Source organism: Lonchura striata, chromosome 11 (genome assembly GCF_050655825.1).
Source record: "Lonchura striata isolate lonStrDom1 chromosome 11, ASM5065582v1, whole genome shotgun sequence".
Taxonomy (NCBI): domain Eukaryota; kingdom Metazoa; phylum Chordata; class Aves; order Passeriformes; family Estrildidae; genus Lonchura; species Lonchura striata.
The window spans coordinates 20190019-20211587 of record NC_140713.1 but is presented as its reverse complement, the minus strand read 5'-3'; the positions used below and the strand labels follow the sequence as shown (position 1 = coordinate 20211587).

Below are 21569 nucleotides of genomic sequence, written 5' to 3'. Positions count from 1 at the left end.
TAATGTTTCAGTGTCTTTAATGAGGAGCATTTTGTGTTATATAGGGAACTTGTTTTTAAAATGTTTTCATTTACTAATACAGTTGTTCTCTATACTTATATGAGAAAATATCTGAATCACCACATGATGCTAGGTAGTTTTTAATTATATGTAAATGCCAGTATAGTACATGCATACATAAGTACACAGTGAAGACTCTAAGAGAGTGAAACGTTAACCACAGCTGAGTGGTGAGAATGAGAACAGAACTCCTCATGTGGAAACAAGAAATGAGGGGGAAAAACCCTTCTTCTCTGCATTTCACTTCAGGATTGATGCATGTCCCAGCTTATGTAGGAAGGAGATTTCATTGCCTCGCCCAATGTCCACTGCTGGCAGGAGATCTCCTCGTGCTCCCCAGCAGCAGTGCCATTTTTGGCAGTGACTTTGCTGGGAATGTGTCTGTGCTGCATGAGCTGCAGCTCCTCTGCAGGTGCGACTCACTCTGACCCACTCCCACCACAGCCAGAGAGAGCTTCCTCAAGGCTCCAATCATTTCCATCTGGTAGAGGAAGGATGCATTTGACACAGGTGTCTGTTGGCCTCTCCAACTCTAAGTGGCCTCTCTCCAACTGGCTCAGTGATGGGACAATCCACAGAGGAAAGGGAAAACATCCCTGTGTGCACACTTCCTTTCAGAGCAAATCTTTATGCTGTGAAGAACCTAAGGCATTTCAGCACACTTTAGATTGGTTTTCTAGAGAAAAAGCTTGATGAAGGTATTTGCTGCCCATTTTATCTTAAGCAGTCTGGAAGAGATGGTTACTATATCCTTTAAACTCTTAACTCAATAGTCTCAGAACAGTGTCCTCTCTTTTTAAATTTTAAACTGAAGAGAACCCTGCATGCTCTAGCTTTGCTTCTCAAGTTTTGCCCTTTCATTTCTTTTTTTCCTAACAGGCACAAGCCTTAAGCACAGGTGGCTGCTGTGTTTTTTTAATTTCTGATGATAGCTATTGACCTGCCAACTGGGTATTCTCTTGGTAATAGTAAACAGGTTCCTAATGGCTAAACTTTCTTCCATTTAAATTCTGTAGTCCAAAAATAATCTAGTTTTTTATTAACCAGGGAACATATTATTAAACACATACATCATTTTTACCAGACTGTACCTCTGTAAACCTAAGTAGTTTTAAGTCAATGTTTCAGAGTTTTGTTGTTTTGATTTTCTTGCTTTTTTTTTTTTTTTAATATGGGATAGGCCTCCAAACAATAGAAATTAAAAAGTGAATTTTGTGATTTGTGTGTAAGTAGAAGGCCTGGGAGATTGAAGCTATACACAATTTTGACAGTGTGTTTGAAACTACATGAGAAAGAGTATCTGTCTGATGAGTAGCAGACTCCTTGCTGGTTATGACAGACTCAGAATCAATAGGTGATTTCAAGGAGTGTACTTCTCTGGATTATCTTGTTTTATATGACACCTAGTTTTTTGTTGGGTTTTTTTTTTTTTTCTTTCTATTTACATAACTTGTTTAAATTGTAAAAATCCATTATACTTTCTCAGCTATTAAAAGAAAGGGGAGACCTTCCTGGCATCAGCTGGATGACCCCTTGAGTTAACTGATTATGAAAATATCAGAGCTTTCTTATGCTAATGTGGTCTGGGCAGAACCCTTCTGGTACAGCCAAACCATATGGAATTTATATCTCAGTCAGTGCATGGGAAAACGAGATTATTTACTCCAGGATATGGTAATGCTCTCATTGACTCCCTGAATCTTTGTGAATGAGTGTGAATGCTCAGGGAATTGACAGGCTGCTATCACAGGCAGTGCAATCCAGCAGGCTCTGGTCAAGCTCTTGCACACGCTGCTCTGCCAAAGGACTTCAGCCTTCACCTACAACGTCCTTGTTTTTCCATTACTAAGACTTTCCCAAACATACAGAGCCAAAGGGACATATTAACACATGCCTGCATGCCAGAAGGCACAGCCTGTCTCTGTGAGCAGGAAACACGCTCCTTGTTTAACAATGGATGGAGCTCTCTGCCTTTGTTTTTCACCTGAGTTAATCTTGGCCGCCTTACTTGTATCATTTAGGTCACCTAATATGTTATGTAAGTGAACTGTAGCTGGCCAGCATCTCCAAATTTCCCTTTCCCACAATAATGGGAAAAGACAGCTTTAGTTTTTCTCTTCTTGCCTCATTTGGGTGTCATATGGGTACAGTCCTGTCCTATTATGCACTTCCAGAAAAGTCTGTGGGTTCAACATTGATGATCCAACTCATCTGGACATCCTTTTTCCTGGCTAAAAATCCATGTGTTACTACAATCAGTAACTTTTACCACTGGCATGACTGCTACTTCTCTTCAGCAAGACTGTAATTTCCTTCTTTTTTTTCCAGATATATTCCTACTCTGCCTTAAAAGAGGCATATTTTTCTACCTTTCTACCTATCCAAACTAAAAAAAAAAAAAAAAAAAAAAAAAAAAAAAAAGTGATTTTCTGGATTGCTCATTTCTTGAAACAATCCATGACCACAAATGAGTAGTCTCAATGGAGAAGCAGGCAGAAAGCTCTGGAGGAGTTAGTGCTAAATGACATGAAGATCAAGTGGCCTAAATTTGGTCTGGGCCAAATTGTGATAGTGTAGGTTTTTCATTTATCTGATAATTATTAGTGAGAGAAGGTTGCTTACTCTGAAATATTTCATTATTTTTCTAGATAATTTTAATGTATTTGGAAAATTTTCTCCTTCAAGAGTTGTTTTTGAAAATCATAATGTTTTTGCCATTTATGATATACAGCCCCCTCTCAATACATATAAAAGTTAATAAGTGTATTTCTGCTTTTTTTTAATATAAACACAATCTTCTAAATCCACATGAGCTTTTCTCATGAATAATGAAGACTGACCCCAATGGGTCAGAAGTAGAGGAGAGAGAAAACATGGACACAGTTGGTTCAGGGATGGGAGAGCGGTGCCAGAGAAGGAACTGCTGCAGAAACCTTTCCCTAGCCAGGTGTCCCTGTGGCAGGGCTCTTCCTCCTGGAGCCATCCTTCACATAACACAGATTTTCACTGCCTCTCTTGCAGGGGTCGTGCTGGGGGTGTCCCTCACAGCTGACTTGAGCAGAGCAAACACGGTGTTGGGTTGCATGGCTTCCACCTCTGCACTCAGTGTGGAATTTGGGAGCTCTGTGGGACACCCAGTGCTGCTTGTTAGCCTGGCCTCACATCTCAGCAGCAGCCTGGCCAAACCCCTGCTCTTCGTGCCTCTGCTGTGCCCCAGACACCACAGGCACAAGTAATTTTGAGTAAGTCTGTACTGAAGTTTGATTTAATAAATCCCTCTAATAAGTGCAACAAAGGAACAGAAAAGATCCCTTTGGTGGCTGAGCCAGCTTAAATGAGCAGAATGCTTTCTAATTAACAATCCAGTGGTTCATTTCACATGCTTGGCTTTCTATAAAGTGAAAAATACCTTTAAAGCATTCAAAGGCATCTTTGTTTTAAAGGAGCAGAGAAATACTGCTCCATCCACTGACCACCACCAGTGATCCTAAGGCCATGCAGCCCCAGGTCACTCTTGCAAAAAGGTTGCCAATATTTTCTCAGCAAACTCTCTATTGATTGCATAAATACAGTACAGTACCCATGAGGTAGTGTTGACCTGTCACATAGTAAAGATGTGGCAAGCCCCATAATTCATTACCAGTTGGAAATAGAACATCATTGGAGAGATAAGGATAACAATGACTTTCCATCCAATGATAAATTACTAGCAGCTGCATTATTTTCCCTCACTTATATATGGCTCTCTTTATTGAATTTAGCTTGAGATAAATAAATGATCTGCCAGGAGCCTGGTTAATATTACTTCTCTGGGACCCATTTCAGGCCCAACTAGGCTTTTGCTGATAATATCTTTAAGCTTTTCAGTAGGGAGAGACATAACATTTGTTTCTGACAAGAACCCTATGTCGCCTTATCTGTTTCATTTGAGAGGCCGTCGACCTCAGCTTCTTTAGTTAAAATGAGAGCTTTACTGTAGAGGCTAAGTTCTTGAACTTGACTCTCTCCTTACAATGAGATTATATGTCCTGGTTGTAAATTTGAAGCCATGCATGATATACAGTTATTCTTAGCATTTCCTGTTGATCACAGGGTGGTATTGATTGGTCCCTGCTTTTGAATCTTTCTCTGATTTGTTTGGGAAGGAATTCCACTTTTTTATTATTTTTCATCCCACAATAATATGTGAGCTTGTTGATGCACACTCATATTTAACTTCAGGCATTTGTTCCATTTGCAAATGACAGTGGATTTATTTCACAGCTTCTCCCTCCTCCTTCCACCTTAGGAAAGACATCTTAAACATATCCACTTAGTTAAAAAGAAAAAAAGCCGAAGAACAAAAGATTAACTCTTTGTGTGAATCGAGATGCCAAAGAAGGCAGTTGAAGCCCCACAATTCTTTTTCTTACTGCTAGTAATTCCTGTATTGTGTCAGTGATCCTGATTTTACAGGTTCCATTGGAAAATTTGAAGCAGGGAGGGGATGGAGTGGAGGTGTGAGGCAGCAGGCGTGCTCAGCCTGTACTGCACTCCTCTAGTTACTGTTTGGATACCTCCATTGTGGTATTTTTGTTATTTCTGGGAAGTCCTATCATTGGGTTTTAGATTAAAATCAGACAACTGCCATTTTTCATGCAGTGTGAATTAGAGGAAATTAAACCCAACCACTTCTGATAAATCCTCTCATAAATAAACTGGCTGGTGGTGTTAGATATAAGTCCAGCCACAGTTTGATTCACGTTGTAGTGAACAAAGAACAAGTTCTGTCTATTTTAATGCTTCATCATCATTATTGTTATTTATACTACAGGAATGCCTGAAGGCTCCAGCTGAGTTTGGAGACCCCATGTGCTAAGTGCATAATCAGACTTGCCTGGAAGGACTTGCAATAGGAATAAGATAGAAAAAAAAAAGGAAGAAGAACTTTTCTGTGCCTTCTTTACAGTCAGGAAACTGAGGCTCAAGGAAGGAAAGCCATCAGCTCAAGGCAGCCAGGAAAGTCTTTGGCAAAGTGGCAACTTCCAAAAGATCTTCTGAGCTTCTGCCAAGTGCCTTGATGTAAGATCCTTTCCTACAGTCGTTTTGGGGGGTCACCTGTCTGCTTTATGCTTTCCCACTAGGCAAAAGTTAGAAGATAAAGTGGGAATATGACGATAAATCTCCTTTATCTGATGTTAGAAGAATTTGCGGTTAGAAAAAGAGGCACACCCTAAATAGCATTTGCATAGATTCATGTAAAAGAAGATATTATCTGTGTGCATTTTAATTTTAATTTGAACAATGTCTTGTCTTGAAATGAAATAAGGAAAATTTGCCTTTTTATATAATAGGAATAGTTTTGGCTTGTACCCTTGTCACATCAGAAAATAAAAAAAATCTTGTACAGTGCCCCTAAAAGACAGAAAGGTTAATATTTATTAAATTAGAAAAAATGCGCAGTCATGTGACATGCAGTTGTAAGCTAGAACCCATTCTTATTTACCTTTGGAGATTGACAGGATCGTCTCACCAATAATTATTAGCTAAGCTCTTCATAAATTAATTTCACTTACAAACACAGGCAGCGGGGGAAAAAACCCAAAAAGGTGGTGGACATGAAATAAATTATTTGCTGCCGAAGAATGAGAATGCTTTTCCATTTCTGCTGTGCTGCCATTCCAATGTTTCCCTGAGTACCCAGAAAGCATCAGGGTGAGATTCACACACTTGCACAAAGCCAAATTAAAGAGGCTTCATGCAGGGCTTTCCACAGAGGACTGAATTGACTTTGTGCCCCTGTGTATACTCAGTGTGTGAGCAGAGGGAGGGGAGGGGACTGCAGCAGTTGTAGCAGTCCCCAGAGGGAGCTGGGACATCTGTTCCAGGGGGTTCTGACCAGAGAGTCCAGTAGCTTTGTCACCAGGTTTCTTATCTCATTGCTGAGTGGTGATCCCTTTGGGCCTGGAGGTGCAGGGATTGCTTCTTGGAGGAATGAAGTCATCAAACATCCCTCACTTCTATCCAAACCATGTCATTGCAGCAGGGAAGGGTGATACATATCACTGGAAAAGTTTACTCCAGTGAATCATTCTTGCTAAGAGCCTGTGCAGTGGTAGGTAAATGCAGCCTCTCCTTTTTGTGAGCCTCAGAAGCTGAAGTCACTTGACCAATATGAAGGGAGGTTCAACTGGGAATAAAACCATTTTGGATTTGATTAATAGAACATTCCTCCTTTCCTAGCTAAGAAGGGAATGCTTTTTCCTGGCACATGGGTAGTGCCTGGATTCCATGTGGCATTCATCAGTACCATTTCTCTGTACTTTGTTCACTCTGCCATGGAGGACTCTTGATCCATAGTGCTGTTCCCACAGAAATGGTTTTTCTATACAAATCATACCTATTACTCAAAGTAGTTTCTTGATCTCCTATGAGGCTACCAGAGAATTTTATGTCAGTGAGCTGCTGAGAGGTTTTACAGCATGGCTGTCAGTACATATTTGACAAGGATTTTCTACAAACCCTGGCAGAGGAAGTGTAGCTTCTGTATCTACCTCCAAATCTGATTTGATTCAGTTGAACCACGAACTCTTTCTCTTTTGATGTTTTGTCAGTCTCCACTCTGACCACCTGTGTGCAGTGACACTGCAGTAACTCTCCTGCTGGTCACTAGATGCCACCTTTACAGCAATTAGACCAATCTTAGGTGATGATTTTTATACCTCCCATGGGAGTCACTACCTTTACAGCTGACTTACAGCAGCAGATCACACCAGTGCTCCATGGTTCCTGCCAGTGCCAAGCGTGCAGATTTAACCTGTCTTGCTCAGTGGTGGTTCCAGAATGGTGTGGTGTCAGTCACTTGCAGTGTTGCTCACAGGGACCTGGGCCAAGGCCAACAACTCAATTCTCATTATTGGCTGAGTAAGAAAAATGCCACTGGTGCTGACCTTGTCATAAATCCAAAGCCCCTGTCCCCACACCACCAGCTGTCCAGACCAACCTTTTAAGGACTGATTATATCTGTGTTCCAGTTGCTAAAATTGTTTGATTCTTTAGTTATTTCAACTCTGTGGTCTCAGAGGAGCAAATTTCTCAATAATTTTGCCTTCTCATCCCCATTGTGAGCTGCGTGCCAGCAAGGTTGTCTTTAAATGAAAAAGCCCTGCCTTTTCCTCCTCGCGGTCGTACAGGTTAAACACGACTTCTCGCTTCTGTCATTCATCCTATTAAGAAAACCCTGGACTGCCAAGTGCACCCTCATTTGCCAGTTTCCAGGGGATGGCAAGCATTTATACCTGAATCATAAACCCTAAAGGAAGGGCCTTATCTGATGTGGTACACCAGGCTTAATGGGCTGGGCTGTGCAGCTGCAGCACCTTGGGTGAAAACTTCAGCAGTGCCTCTTAAAAACAGCCAGCTTGATGCTGCCTGCACGGTGCCGAGGGACACGGCTGTTCATGTTTACAGACCTTGCACTTCACTGCTGCAAGTGGTTCTTTGGTGGCAGGATCTAATTGAGCTGTATCCTAACCTGGTTGGATTCAGTTTGAAATTCCAGCTCTGCAGCAAGAGCAAATGAGGTTGGACCAGTTATCACCCTCTCTTGCCTCACTTGTAGGATGGAGACGCATTAATGTGTTGATGATGTAAGACTGAAGGAAGACTTTGCTTGTAGCCATTATTGCTGAACTAGTTGTTCTGATGATTTATCCAGAAAGCCCTAAGTGTCCTTATAAATGTAAAATTTCTCTTTTTTTTTTTTTTTTAATTCTTGAGCAGATGGAAGACTTAGATGGAAAGGAATAAAAAACATAATTTGCCGAGGCCCTCAATTAATCATAATCAAGTTTGTGCATGTTATACTCTACAAGGGTAACAACAATGAAACACAAGGAGAAAAGGATGCTTTCCTCAGGCAGTTCTGGAGACATAAAAGCAATAAAGAAGCATACTTCAGAATAATGTGGAGATATATGACTGCACTAAATAAAAATGCTTCTTTAACGTACTGTAAAAATAAAGATGTTTAGTTAGATTTATCATTCTTGTTACAAACACAAATTGATCCCTTGGACTACGCTACTGGCTCTGAAAGTATCTGAGGGATGGTTGCAGCCCACTATTTTCTGTAATTACTTCAACATTGTTTTATTTGCTAAAGAGCTAACTGGATTATTCCTTCTTTTCACTCCAAGGTTAATATATGGGGCACTTGATCATGCAGATATGGATTTTTGACTTTTACACTATATTCAAGCCATATTTTAACTTGGTATACTGAGAGGAATGGTTGGCTTATTATTTTCCATGAGTCACATCTAAACCTGTGAAAAGACATTTTTAAAACTAGTTCTACAAATAGCAACATGTGGTAATTGAAAGCCACCCCGCTCCCCAAATCCGCTCTTGATTGACTTGAGAACATTCAAAACCAGTGAGATTCGTTTCTGCAGCTTCATTCAACCATTGCAATGAGCAAATGAAACAATTGTTTTATTTGTAAGAGGAGATTATCCCTTGAAGGCAGATAGAAGGATACTGCCCACAGAACCCCATTTGCAGGCACAAAGAGCGCTTAGTCAATTTTTGGCAGTGATACTGAAGCTATTAGTTTTGGATATGAGTTCACTGATGTTCAGTACTGTAGATTTCCAGTTAGTTCATGAAGGGCCTTTAAAATTACACACAGAGCTTCATTAATTGCTTCAGAAAAGAAGCAACAAATATCAGGCCCTTAAAGTGTGTGTGCACAGAATGGCCATTGATTGCAGTGAATGTTCCCCACTGGAGAGCTGGTCCTGTGTCCTGGGAAGGCAATCACAGTTTGTACAGTGGTTGCATCAGCATTGCCTCAAAGTACAAGGGCTTCTGCAGGATCAGGCCCTGGTAGCTGTAATTTATTTTTTTTTTAATCTCTTTCATTTTCTTTCTTTAATTGTCTGTATACATGGTTTATATACATGTCCACACACATACATATAGATACATTCTTGATTCAGTGCATTAAAAGTTTAGCAGTGAGTGTGTTAAGTTAGAGGCCAATACAAGATGACAAAGTCAGGGTCCTTCAAAAGAAAAAAATAGAAATCCTGTTCTGTAGTCTTGAAGAGTTTGGGGTTTTTTTTCCATTTGATAGAATAGTGCCTAAACATTTGTTCTGCAACCAGCTATCCATAAAGGAGAATTTCCTATGCCTTCCTTGCAAACAGCACAACCTCATGTGATCCCTGATCACAACAAATTGATTTATTTAAATAAAAATAATGATCTTCTTTCTTTTCTCCAGCCCCAGCAGCAAAATCCCATGTAACCCCAATCAGCAAATTGATACAGTTATCTTCTTTTGCCCTCCTTTCTCCAACCCAAACAATACCACCCTGATCCCCAAGTAATAAGAAAATGATTTATGCAAACAAAAATAATTATCTTTCTTTGCTCTCCACCCTCTGACCGTATAATCTCAGAAGCTCCTTGTTTAACAAATTGATTTATTTAAATTAAACAAATAGTGATCTCCTTTTGACCTCTGTGGAGCACCTCTGTGGCAGACTCCTACCACTGCAACCACCTTACCCAAATGCTTAGGAGGATGTGTTTTAAAATATAACAGCACTTCAAACTAACCTTGATACTTTGTGGCTCCTCTAATCAAAGCTCATGGAAGTTCTGTTCCTGAGAAATGAAATTAGGATGTATCATCTGAAAATTAGAAATAAGTTAAATGTCACTGGACCATCACTGGCAAAACTTTCAAGGAGCAAGAGGCAGAGTCCTGCTTGTCAGAGGTTTCACTGACATGATCTTGTTCCATGTTTGATAGTCCTGAAGGTGTATAAATACATATATATGTACGTGTTAGCTGTGTATTTTTTTCCTGCGCTGGCTTTATTTAAATTTGTATTTTCTGTGCTGTCCAACCAATGTCTGTTTTCTGCAGCTGCTACTTAAACAGTCATTTGGGCATTATACAGAATTACATAATTATATGTGCCATAAGCAAAAGTGCAAATAGTCCCACTTAGCACCTAATCAGATGATATCTGTTGTGAAATGCTGGCAAAGAAGCCAATAGATATGACTTACTTTGCTATTAGCTCTGCTCCTTTGGTGTATGGCTTGCAGCTGGAATTTGGCAGAGTTGGAAGAGGGATTAAGTGATAGTGGGGGCCTGAGTGTATTGTCTACAGAAACATTCTTTCCTCCACCAGTTTCTGTGATGTGCAGTGCTCAGAGCAGGACAGTGGTGTTAACCAGCCTCCCAGATTTTGAAATACTTTGGTTTTTTGCAGTTCATTCACACTCTGTGTCTGCTTTGGTTTCAGACCCACAGTGCTCTCTGACAGAAGACAGTGACACGATAGGAGTGGTGACACAAGGCTCTTACTGTTACAGTCAATAATTGATTCTTGTGGATGGATTGTGACTCCCTAAAGGTTGCAAAGAGAGGTAAGAATGATTGGACAGCTTCAAAAACATTGGTTCCTTCCAAAGTCAGAAAGTTTTTACTCCCTTGCATCATTCTCCTTCACGGTCTAGCACTCTTTGGGACTCTTCGGAAATACATGAGAAAATCATTAAAAGAGATTGTTTTTATTAACCAGGCATTTTCTTGCTTAATTTTTGGGTAATTTTGAGTGTTTTTTTTTTTTTAATGTTCAACACTGAATTGGGAATCACCATGTGAAAAAGCTGATTGTGTCCATTTTTGTTATTGTCACAAAGTCTACATGGGAAATTCAGATGAAAAGGAAACTGCAGTTGCAGAAACTGCTTCAGTTGCAAAGTAGAAATATAGATACCTCTGAAGTTTTCAAATCCCATCTTTTTTATTTTGTTAATTTGAAATTTAATTTTTATTCTTCCAAAATCCAAATAATTGAGGTCTTTGCATGTGAACACCTTTGGAGATATGATCTCAAAACATACTTGGATATTAGTTTCAGAATATTCTATTTCAAAGTTAAGTCCTTCCCATGCATTTTAATTACCTTTACTCCTGACTTGCACAAGTAAAATGAGGTGAGACTCACGCTATAACATTATGCAAAATGCTCCCATAAAAAAAATATAATAATCTTGTTCTGAAATTATACCTGGACGATTATTAGAACTGCAGCCTTTAAAAAATTCAGCCACTGTCTATTGTCTTGCCAGAGAGGCAAGTATTTCTACAGATGGCTTGGAATTAGTAGAACATGAAATAATGTCAATGGTACTGGTAAGAGGATTAACCAGCAGTTCTGATGGTATTGAACGGTTTGCAGAGACCATATTAAACAGCCACATCAGTCCACAGGTCAGCCCTGCAGTTCTTCAGCTAAGCAAACACAGATGTAGGACTCCCTTTCATGGCCATCATTTCATGCCTTTGACATATGTTAGGCTCTTGGGGCTCTGTGGCATATTTACAGCCTGAACATTAAAGATTCCTTTCTTTAGATCCTTAGTGGACACTGATGTCTAAGTCAGCAGCAAAAGGAAAAGCAGGAGCCCAGGACACTGGGGATGGACCCCAACAGCACGTATCAGTGAGGAATTAAGCTGCTAGGAAGTTCCCTGATGAAATCCTGGGGCTTTTTTCAGTTGCTGACAAAAATTCTTCTTGAAAATCCAGTCAGTTTTAAATCTCTTTTTCGCTCGGGTTGATCTTGTCTGTGTTTTGCCAAAGCTGCCTATGAAGTCGCAGTGGTTGAGTTTCACAGGGTGAGAGGGTTCAGCTCATGGCAGCACTGCCAGGCCTCTGTGCTTGTTCAAAGTTTCTGCAAATCTGCTGGGACTACAAATTGGCCAGAAGAAACGGAGGGAACAGTCTGTCTTACAATATTGCTGCTCCTTTTCTGTTCCAACAGAAGCTTTGGCTCTTCTTTATTATTTTCCTCAATTTTTTATTTCTCTGAAACTAGGAGTCAGAAATAAAAAAAAAAAAATAGTACAAATATGTGATGAACAGGTATCTTTTAGATATACAAAATACATACTTATGTATGTCTAGTGAGAACAGGGTGGGACAGGTTCATCTTGTTCATCTGAATAGTTTTACCTGTCTCAATCCTGAAAACTTGTCAGTTTTCAGATAAAGATATAGGTGTAGAAATACCATGTTCAAAGAATTCCTGAATGTAAAGGTTGCTGACAAAGAATTTGTATGGAAAGAAGATAAATTGAGTGATAAAATACAGAGCTTTTGCTCAATAATTACTTAATATGGTGCAAATTTTAAGTGAAATTTCCAGGATACAGCTGCTCCACTTGTAGCCACTTCTTCCTGAAAGAGGAAATAAACACTCAGCCAGAGAGTGTAACAATGAATTACATTCAACCTAGAAGTGCTTTAGCATGTCTTCAAGAGCTGCTGCCTGCTTCAGTGATGGATTATAAATTTGCATGGAATCCCACAGGCATGACAAGGTATTTATGGAGTGTTCTGATTGCTTGGACACTCCCAACAAATATACAGTCAGAGCAGAAATCAGAGTATCACTGTCTCCCACTTTATTTATTTCTATTTAGCGAGTGCTGGAATATTACAAACCACCAAGCATAGCTGTAGCTGGAATATACTTTCCAAAGCTTATTTACAGTAGCTCTCACTCACAACGGGTAATGGTAAATTACTCCATAAGTAGTTCCATTGATTTCAAGAGATCCATTAGAGAAATTCCACTCCTTGTACAGCTGAGTGTATCTCGCTTTGGTCCCATGGTTGAAATGAAGAAAGAGCTCCTTTACTGCTGTGTTCTTAAATGCATCAACAGTTTGAAAAAAGCCCTACACCAAACCCTCCTCCAAAAGCTCATAATACTGCAAAATACTGATGAGGCTGGAGGGATAAGGTTTTGCAATATTTTATTTCCTTGCAGAAGCAGTGATACATGTTCTTCAGTTATACATAGATGAATGTTCGTTCCATGTGCTGTTTTCAGCTGTGCACTTACACCAGCCCAAAATCCCAAAGAGGAAAGTAAAAGCTGAGATTCACATCAGTAGCAGAGAACATCAGGTGATGTTGATTTAAAGAAAACATTAATCAATCCAGATTTGCTTGGAACAGGGCCCAGGTTCACTCAACAGGTTGGTGAACCTTAGCAAATGTTTCTGTGAATCTGTTCTGTGTTTTGACTTTGTAACGTGATCTGAAATCATCTGAGTTTCATGTGGTTTTGTTGTGCACGTTTGGAACGCTCGTGGGGCGAATCCAGGGAAAGACAGAGGTGCTAAATTTTGCATGACGTGGTAAGGTAAGAAGTGTTTCACTCTTCCTGACACTCCCTGACACCAGAGTGAACAACAGTTGATGCTGTCAGCACAGTTTTAAAAGAGGAGACAATCACTGTCTGTCAGGCTCCTTGTGTCTCCAGGAGTCTTTATTTTGGAGCCAACAGACAGTCTTCAAATCATATCCTAAAAACCCTATCATGAGTTTTGGACTGTTATATTCCTTTTCTCTGTCTCTGGTAAATGTCAAAAGTTTTACTGCATAGGCAGGTACTGGAGTTGTGAACAGTATGTTATGTTTCTTGATGTATATTGGTTTGAAGAAGTTTTATAGTGCTTCTAAAAATTAGGTTTTTATGTTGAGTCTGTGGATGAACAACTTGTGTTTTAACTTTATGCAGTTTGTATCTGAATTCATAAAAAGGTGTACTCAGCCTCCATAGCTGGATATAAAGTATTTAAGATCCATCTACACCAATCAGGTAAAAAATATGATGAGGTGACACTTTCTATTAATTTTATTTTTAGTCCAAACTAGAGCCCAGAGCAATAAAGATGTGAGACACTCTGCACGAAAAACAAAATCTAATTCATCAGAGGATGCCAAATTTTTCATTCTGTTTCAGGGTGAGCAACAGAGTTTTGCTGGAGCTGAGATTTTGGAGACAAAGGCAGGTGGGAGGAGCTGTTTATTTTTTTACACTGATTCACTGCCTCATAATTGAGACATGTTTGTGGATCAGTGAGATGATAGGGAGCTTCGAGAAAAAGAGGCCAGTGAGTGTAGCTTAGTGGCCTGGCATATATACAAGGTCAGAGTACATAATTTAACTGTTTCTTCTGGCCTTAAACCTGAGAAAACTCAAAGAAAAAAATCAAAGTCTTCAGAGGTTGTAGGTGAGAAAAAAATGTAACAGGCTGGGGTGTCCTTTAATGCCCCCTGAGTTCCTTGGCACATCAAGCAGACTGGGGTACAGCCACAGATGGAATGGTCCTGCCAGTCCATTCAGAAGTACATTAGGAAGGAAGAGCAGCTGCCAGTAATCTTCAGGTTTAAATTGATCTCTTTCTTCTCCTCTGGAAGAGTTCTGTTTGCACCCGCCTCATATCATTGCATTTTTCCACTAAGGTTGTCTCACTTATTTAACTTGACACAGGGAGCCCCCTCTGAGGTCTTTGAGATTCCAGCCAGCATTGGAAGTGACAGCCCAGATAAGGCAGGTAATCATATCAGACCTTGGGGGACCACACTGACTACTTTTTAATTGATAATTCCAAGTTTCTGTAATAAATTTATTTCTTAATTATATACATCATGTCATACATGGTAGCTAATGATTACCACTAGTTTAATTCTGCAGCCTTCAAGACATCCTTCTCCCTACCATATAATCATAATTTTCCTTCCAAATTAAGATTTCCTCAGAAAGAAAATGAACAAAACCTGCACATTAAATCCAATTCCTTCCAAATAAAATAAAATTAGGTAAATTTAAGATACTAAGTAAAAGAAAGTGATTTTAATTAGCGGATAATTTCAGGAAGATCATAAAACATTTAAATAACACTGAAGTTATGTATATTTAAGCAGTTTTATGGAGAATTAAAGTCTTAAATGGTAAATTTCAAATGTAAATACAAAAGTCGATGCAAGAATGTTAATTGCTTTTCCTAAGTTTCTCACATGGCCTAGATGTTATGGGAGGTATCCAGAATTACATTCATAGTAATAATGTGCCCAATTCAAAGCTTATTAAAGTCCTTGGAATTTTTCCATGGATTTTAGCAGTCATTGTATGAACACAACAAATGCTTTTCAATGTCTAACTTCCAGTACTGAGGAAGTCACTTATATATCAAAGTTATGTATGTGATGTCAGTATTCCTACATAATGGTAAATTTTTTGTTCAAAATTCCTTTTAATAGCCAAGAAATTTAAACTGACCTTGAGAACTTATCCAGTTACCTCTTTAACAAATCAAATTACATTTTTACAACAGACATTTTACACCAGCAGATTAGTTTATATAAAAGAAAACTTATACACCAGGAGAAGCTGCTACAATTAGACAACAAAAATGTGCCAACAAATTGAATTATCAAGAATGTAAATTCCCCCATGCCTATCTGTAGGTCAGCAATACTCTTACATTAGTTTTGACTTAAATAGATCAAATTAAAACTTAATTTTACAGTTTGATAATAATGAAATGCGTAAGGCTTGAAAATAATGAAATTAAAATCAGAAGTTGTAAGGCTGAAAAGTTGTGATGTATATATTTTCTAAATTCCTCATTGTAAACGCCATGGAAATAATGTGCTGTTGGAAGAATGAGCACACAGTGTAGTCCTCAGCAGTTTTCCTTGATTCCCTGAAAACATTTGGTCTTCTGTGAGAGCCTGGAAGAACCACAGGCACATCTCTCCCATGGCAGTGTCAAAATGCAGATGGAAGCAGTAGCTTTCCATGCAGGCTTTTTATTCCATGAAGACATAGAAATCACATTGCAGGGACACTAGCAGTCAAAAAAAGAAGTGTGAATGCTGTCACTGGAGTCTCCTTGTGACTAAATTGTTGGCATGTGTGAGGGAAAAGTACCTCAAGGGACTGGTAGTTCTTAGTGCCCAAAAAAAAATCCAAAAGAAACATTTTTTTTTTTTTTTTAATCTGGAGAAGATTTTCCAGGGAAAGCTGTCCTGGTGCAGATGGGAGGTGAGGCAGTGCCTGCATCTCCTGTTCTCCATTGCCTGCTGGAGGTGATGCCAACCTCAAAGGCTGTCCTGAGCCTCCATGGGCATGTCCAGAGGGACATGGCAGGAGTTCAGCCTCCTGGAGAAGCCACCGTGCCTGTCTATGTGAGAGCAGGGCTGCAGGCAGCAGAAACCTGGTCTTTGCTTTCTCTTCAAAGCATTTAACATCCCCCTTCCGCACAGTCCGAGGCACACGATCCAGGATGTTGCTGTGCCTCTGTTTCTTCAGCTGTTGCATGGGGATATTATTATGCTCTTGTCTCAGATGCTGAGAGGGTTAATTAATTATGTTTATGAAACCCTTTGAGATTCTCAGATGAAAGGTGGCTTTGGAATTGTTAGGTGTTATTATAAGAAAAAGAGAATGATTTTATAGCTTTATGTTAATGGTTAACATCTGCACCACAAAACCTGCTTGATCACATAAAGATTCTGCTAAGCATTTAATCCTAATTTGCAGGCTGATGCATATTCATTTTATTTAGAAGATTAATTTAGTCATCAAAGGTTAATCTGCCTCGGGTTTGTAATTAGACAGAGCAGTGACTTGGTGTCTCTGGGCTCACCTGGGCTGCATGGGGTTTTCTGAGTGGGCAGGGCTCTGTGACCAGTTTTCACTTCCAGGTGGTGCTCAGAGGAAGCTTAATTTTTGTAGAAATGGAGAGTGGTAAAAGCCTTGGCCAGTTTGAAGATTAAAAATGAAAGGAGAGGCACAAGCCAATGAACAGTCAATATAGTGAATCTTAGAATGCTGCTTTAATTCACCCCTGGCAGGTTTACTCAATGCGATGTCAGGGGAATAAGCAAGGGATTTTTTTTTATATGTATATGTAAAACTGATTTAGCAGATTTCACAATCTTTAATCGTGCCCCTCTTTCAAAATTACTGATTAGCAGTCTGCAGAAAGTTTCTGAAATTAAAAACTGAGGCTTTTTACTGAAAATCTCAGATTTTAACTTTTAGCTCCTTTTAGGAGATGTTGTTAAAAGGTCATAAAATGTGACCTGTAGTTGCTTGTTGCCCTGAAAATGAATCCTTTTGTGCTTCAGTTTGGCTCCTTTAATTAGAAGTCACAAAAGAAAATGTGGTCCTTGTAGTGAACAAAAATCATGTTTCCTTTGCAGGTACACCAGAAGGCATCTTTAATTACTGTTTATAAAGCTGGCTGTTCCTAAGTGTGAAGGATTATTAGTGCCAGGGTATTGTCTTTTGAAGTGAGGAAGAGCAGTGGCTGCCTCTGTCATGTTCTCATGGCTTCCCCTTTGTGCAGCAGAGGGGAGGATGGTATCAGAGGCTGTGTGCTGTGCCTCTGAGCCTCAGCACAGTGTGAGGCAGCCAGGTGGCCTCCAAAAATTGGGGGGTGGGACACTGTGGGAATCCAGGGCTTCCCTCTGGCTGCCCTGGCAGGTCTGGGACCCTGGCAGGGGTCAGGAACCCCCCTGGACAAAGCCCCCAGAGACACTGGCTCTGATCTCTGTCCATGGAAAAGGGTTTTCAGTCTTACAGAATGAATTACAAGCTCTGAGTGTTTGATATCAGTAATAATTAAGTGTGGCACAGGTGCAAAAGTAAAATTTTAGGATTCTAGATTAGGGGTCCAAAGGGGACAAGCTGGAGGAAATTGGGTGTGCCTTGTCCTTTTTCTCCTTCTTCATGCCCTCCATGTGTCACTGTGGTGTTGGCATTTTTCTGTTGGTTCAGGCTGGGGACACACTGTCCAACGTAGGTGACAGATATTGGCACGTTCTTGTAAATCCAGCCCAGGGAGTTTCTGGTATTTAATGTTTGTCACATCCCACTGAGGGCAGAGCCCCACACGCTGCCCTGCAGGACAGAGCTGGGCAGGGCAGCAGAACATGTTAGAGATAAACAGAATAAACAACCTTGAAACCAGCACAGAGGAATTATGACTTCTTCTTTGGCAGGGGCAGAAAGACAGAGACTTTCTACAATCTGGGAATCATCAATACCTCAGATTCCGACAGGACACCAGGGTGGCTGGGACGAGCCCATCCTCACTCTCAGTGTGATGGGGCTGTCAGAGGGCAGCTCTGTGCCTCGGGGATGAAGCTCACCCAGGGCAGGACGTGGGGAGCTCGGTATGGGAGTAGAGCTGGGAAATGGCAGAGGAAAACCTCGCAGATGGAAAATTTGTCACAAAAGTAGCGCTTTGCCCAACGTGAAATCAATACGTGCTGCAAAGTAAGCACTGTAAATGAAAATCATGATACTAGAATTTAGGAATTTGGCCAAAGCTTTACATTTCATCGCAGCTTGGCTTTGGTTGAGTTTAGAATCCAGATTCCATAGGGGTGGTTGCTCTTTTTCCCTAGCACAGCACTCACATCTCTATTATGATTTGCCAATTTTCCCCTCCTCTTTCTGGTGCAGAACCTCAGAAGCATCCAAAAAGGGATTTTGGAGACCATAAACAGTTCTTAATTGAGAACAGCCCAGAATCAAGTTAAGTGATAGCTTGACTACCAGAATATAAATGAAACTCTTTTATTAAAGCATTGTATTTCAATTATTATGAAGAACAAGTGGCCCAACTGAAAAAGCTTTTAACATAGCAGTTATTTGCTTGATAGCTGATAAGTTAATTTTGGATGGATGATTACAGCTATTGCTTCTTGTCTTTTGACTTTCATTTTTACTTGATCTAATGACTGTTTACTGATTTTCATTTGGACTCATGGTGAACTTCTAATTCAATTGGTAATAAATTCAGATTGGTTGAAGCCTGTTATTGCAATCAGTTTTCCTAGTTCCAGTTTAAAAGGCCAATGGAGTTTTTGCTGGTGTTTTGAAGGAAGTTGGAACTGTTTTGAAACTGATGATTTGCAAAGCTGTTTGCAGGCTGACCAATTGATAATGAACAGTAAACACTTCTCTGTTCTTTACAAGAAGGATAACCAGCCATGCAGTGAGAGTACATGATGGCAATTCACTAAAACTGGGGAAAAAAACCCCAAACAGCCAGAGCAGGTGTCACTCTAGTCAAGTACTGAAAAATAATGTCCCCCTTGCATTGTTCAAGCCCTTCATTTGTAGCCAAGAGACTGAGGGGGGAATTAGACATGTGTTTGCTGCAGATTTTAGACTGTTTATGCTGTTTTCGTTCTCTCCTCAACCTGAACCTTTAGTGTCTTCACTTGCATCTTAATCCTGAGCTGATTTGTCTGAATGGTAGACAGGTACCACTGAAATGTGGATCGTGAGCTTCATCTGTCATCCCTGCTGCTGTCTCATTGACTTCAGTGAGCTTCCAGAGGAATGAGTCTGGCCCACAAGAGGATGTGAACTGTCAAGAAGATAAACCTCTTTCTCATCCATTTGAAATGTTTGTGGGAAAGAATGCCCTAAATATTTAGCAGCTTGTGTAATTTGAGAGGCAATGCAGGGTTTTTTTTAATTTTATTTTTCTCCCTACCTTTCCATTTTCTTTATTAAATAGAGGAAAACCTTGCCTTAGGCCCAGTGTGCTTATGACAGGGAAAAAATATCTGCCAGAATCTCTATTACTGCTCAGGCCTGTATATATTGTTATTGCTCTTGTATTTGTAATAGCAAAAAGTGACTATGTAGTTTATGAAAAATCCTATTTGCAGAAAAATACCCTCCTCCCCCCAACTTTTCCAAAGGCAGCACAGTGTGTGAAGAATCCAGGAGCATTTGTGTTGGTTCTGTCAATGCAGCAGGGCTCGAAGCAGCATGGATGTAAGTGCTGGGCATGTGTGCATTGAGTGATGCAGCTCCTGAAAACAGGAGGGAACAGAGATGTTTTAAGCTGGTTTAGCTTCCTCTCCTTTGCATTTTTGGGAGGCAGTGCAGCTGCACAGAGAACATCACTCAAATCTACTGCAGCCCAGCCTGGTTTCTGGTGGACAGAAGAACTAATGTGGGACTTCAGTGCTGCAAACTTTGTATGTCCCCACTGGGGTCACCTATTTAAGCACTTCCAAAAGGCAGCCAAAGTGATTGCTTGCTTCAAAGATCTTGCCCCTTCCTATTTCAGCTGCAGGGAGCTGAGTCAGGCTTGGGTGGAGGGGGGGAGATCCTCCACCCAGATTGCCAGCTCAAGCTTGCCAGGGCTTTATCTCGTGTTCTTGGGCAACACGTTAGAAGTTCTGCACTGGAAGAGGTCTTAGAGAAAAGCACAGTCCACCACCACCATGCACCAGTGCCTGGCTGCTGCCTCTTCAGTCCTGAATGGAAAGACACCCATGTCTGTGCTTTAATGGAGCTGGTTTACATTTCACATGTGAAAGGGATGGCACAAGGTTCATGAATAATGCTGAGCATGGGAATATTCTCTCTGGGAGTGGGGCCATCCGTGTGTGTGCACAGTTGCAAATTCCCAGCCTGAGTGAACATGTAAAAAGTCACATTTATGCACCATTAAATTTACATGATACTGTCCACAAAATCAACATTTCGGAGCTTTTAGACTATCCATAGCATTTCTCCTCTGTGCAGGGTGACTCTGAAACAGATTCTCCTTGACTGGGATATCTAGGCAGCAGGTCCCTGGCAGTGTATCTTTTTCCCCAAGAGCTGTGCCAGCTCCAAGACTGGTTGCTGGTACCTTCAAAGGATGAGAAGTTGGCACCTCCTTTGGCTCCTGTGCAACCAAGTGCTCTTCTTTCCCAGCAGAAAGATCTCTGTTTTCTGCCTTTGCCCTCGCCTAGGGCTGAGCTGTCTTTATCACATTTACCCTGTGGGCACAGGAAGTGATATTATATAAGAAATAATTTTGCAACCCTATTTCTACTAATCATTGCCACTCCTACTGTAATAACAGACAGATGCAACACACACGATTCATGTTTCTATTATTTTTTGCTACAGTTTGCATGTGTTTTCCATTTAATTACAGTATATGAATTTCATCTCTCATTTTTTCCCTTCTTGCATTTAAAATTGAATTTGATATCTGTGATATATAGATAGGCCTGTGGTAAATTGATGCAGTGTTCACTCTTAAGTCTGTCTCTGCAAATCTCTTAAGTGCTCTGAATACTTTCCAGTTTTGTTGGTGATGCAATAGCATCTGGGATAGTATTGGAGTAGTTTCTGCACAGGGCAGAGGAGTAGCTTGAACATTTAAAGAAACTTTGCTTAACAACAGTACCAACACCAAAACCAATCACAACCATTTTTAGTTGCACCTTTATTGCACCAAAACATATTGCAATGGAATTTGCAGGAGGAGAAAACAGAGGTACTGTTCTGTGATGACCAGGATACCATCAACAGGATAGTGACAGCACTGAAATAGGAACCAGATTTTTGTGACTGGCCTACTCAGTGGGAAACATAACAATTCAGGCTTGAAGATTCTGTGGTGTGCTACTTGTCAGATCCTTTCTTTATCAACCTGTATTCCCATGTTTGAATTGAGCATGTTGTAAAACTTGAGAAAGGAGATTTCAGTCCAAGTTTTACATGAAAGAGGCCAGCGGAACTAGAGGGAAACAAAGAAACATTGCTAAATGCTTGTTCCTACATTAAAATAAAGTTAGTGGAAATCTTACTAACAGTGGGCTCTGCCTCATC

The 21569-nt window shown here is 40.3% G+C and overlaps 1 long non-coding RNA gene across 27 annotated transcripts in view; it reads left to right on the top strand.

The window, feature by feature from the left end:
• LOC110476338 (uncharacterized) overlaps positions 1-21569 on the top strand; it is a 524174-nt gene that overhangs the window by 311914 nt on the left and 190691 nt on the right. For 24 of the 27 annotated variants that reach the window (XR_014957972.1, XR_014957963.1, XR_014957961.1 and 21 more), the window contains 3 exons: positions 3082-3302; positions 4874-5121; positions 10365-10488. This is a non-coding gene — a long non-coding RNA (uncharacterized LOC110476338). The remainder of the gene's footprint in view (positions 1-3081; positions 3303-4873; positions 5122-10364; positions 10489-21569) is intronic. The other 3 variants (XR_014957973.1, XR_014957968.1, XR_014957967.1) reach the window with 2 other exon arrangements.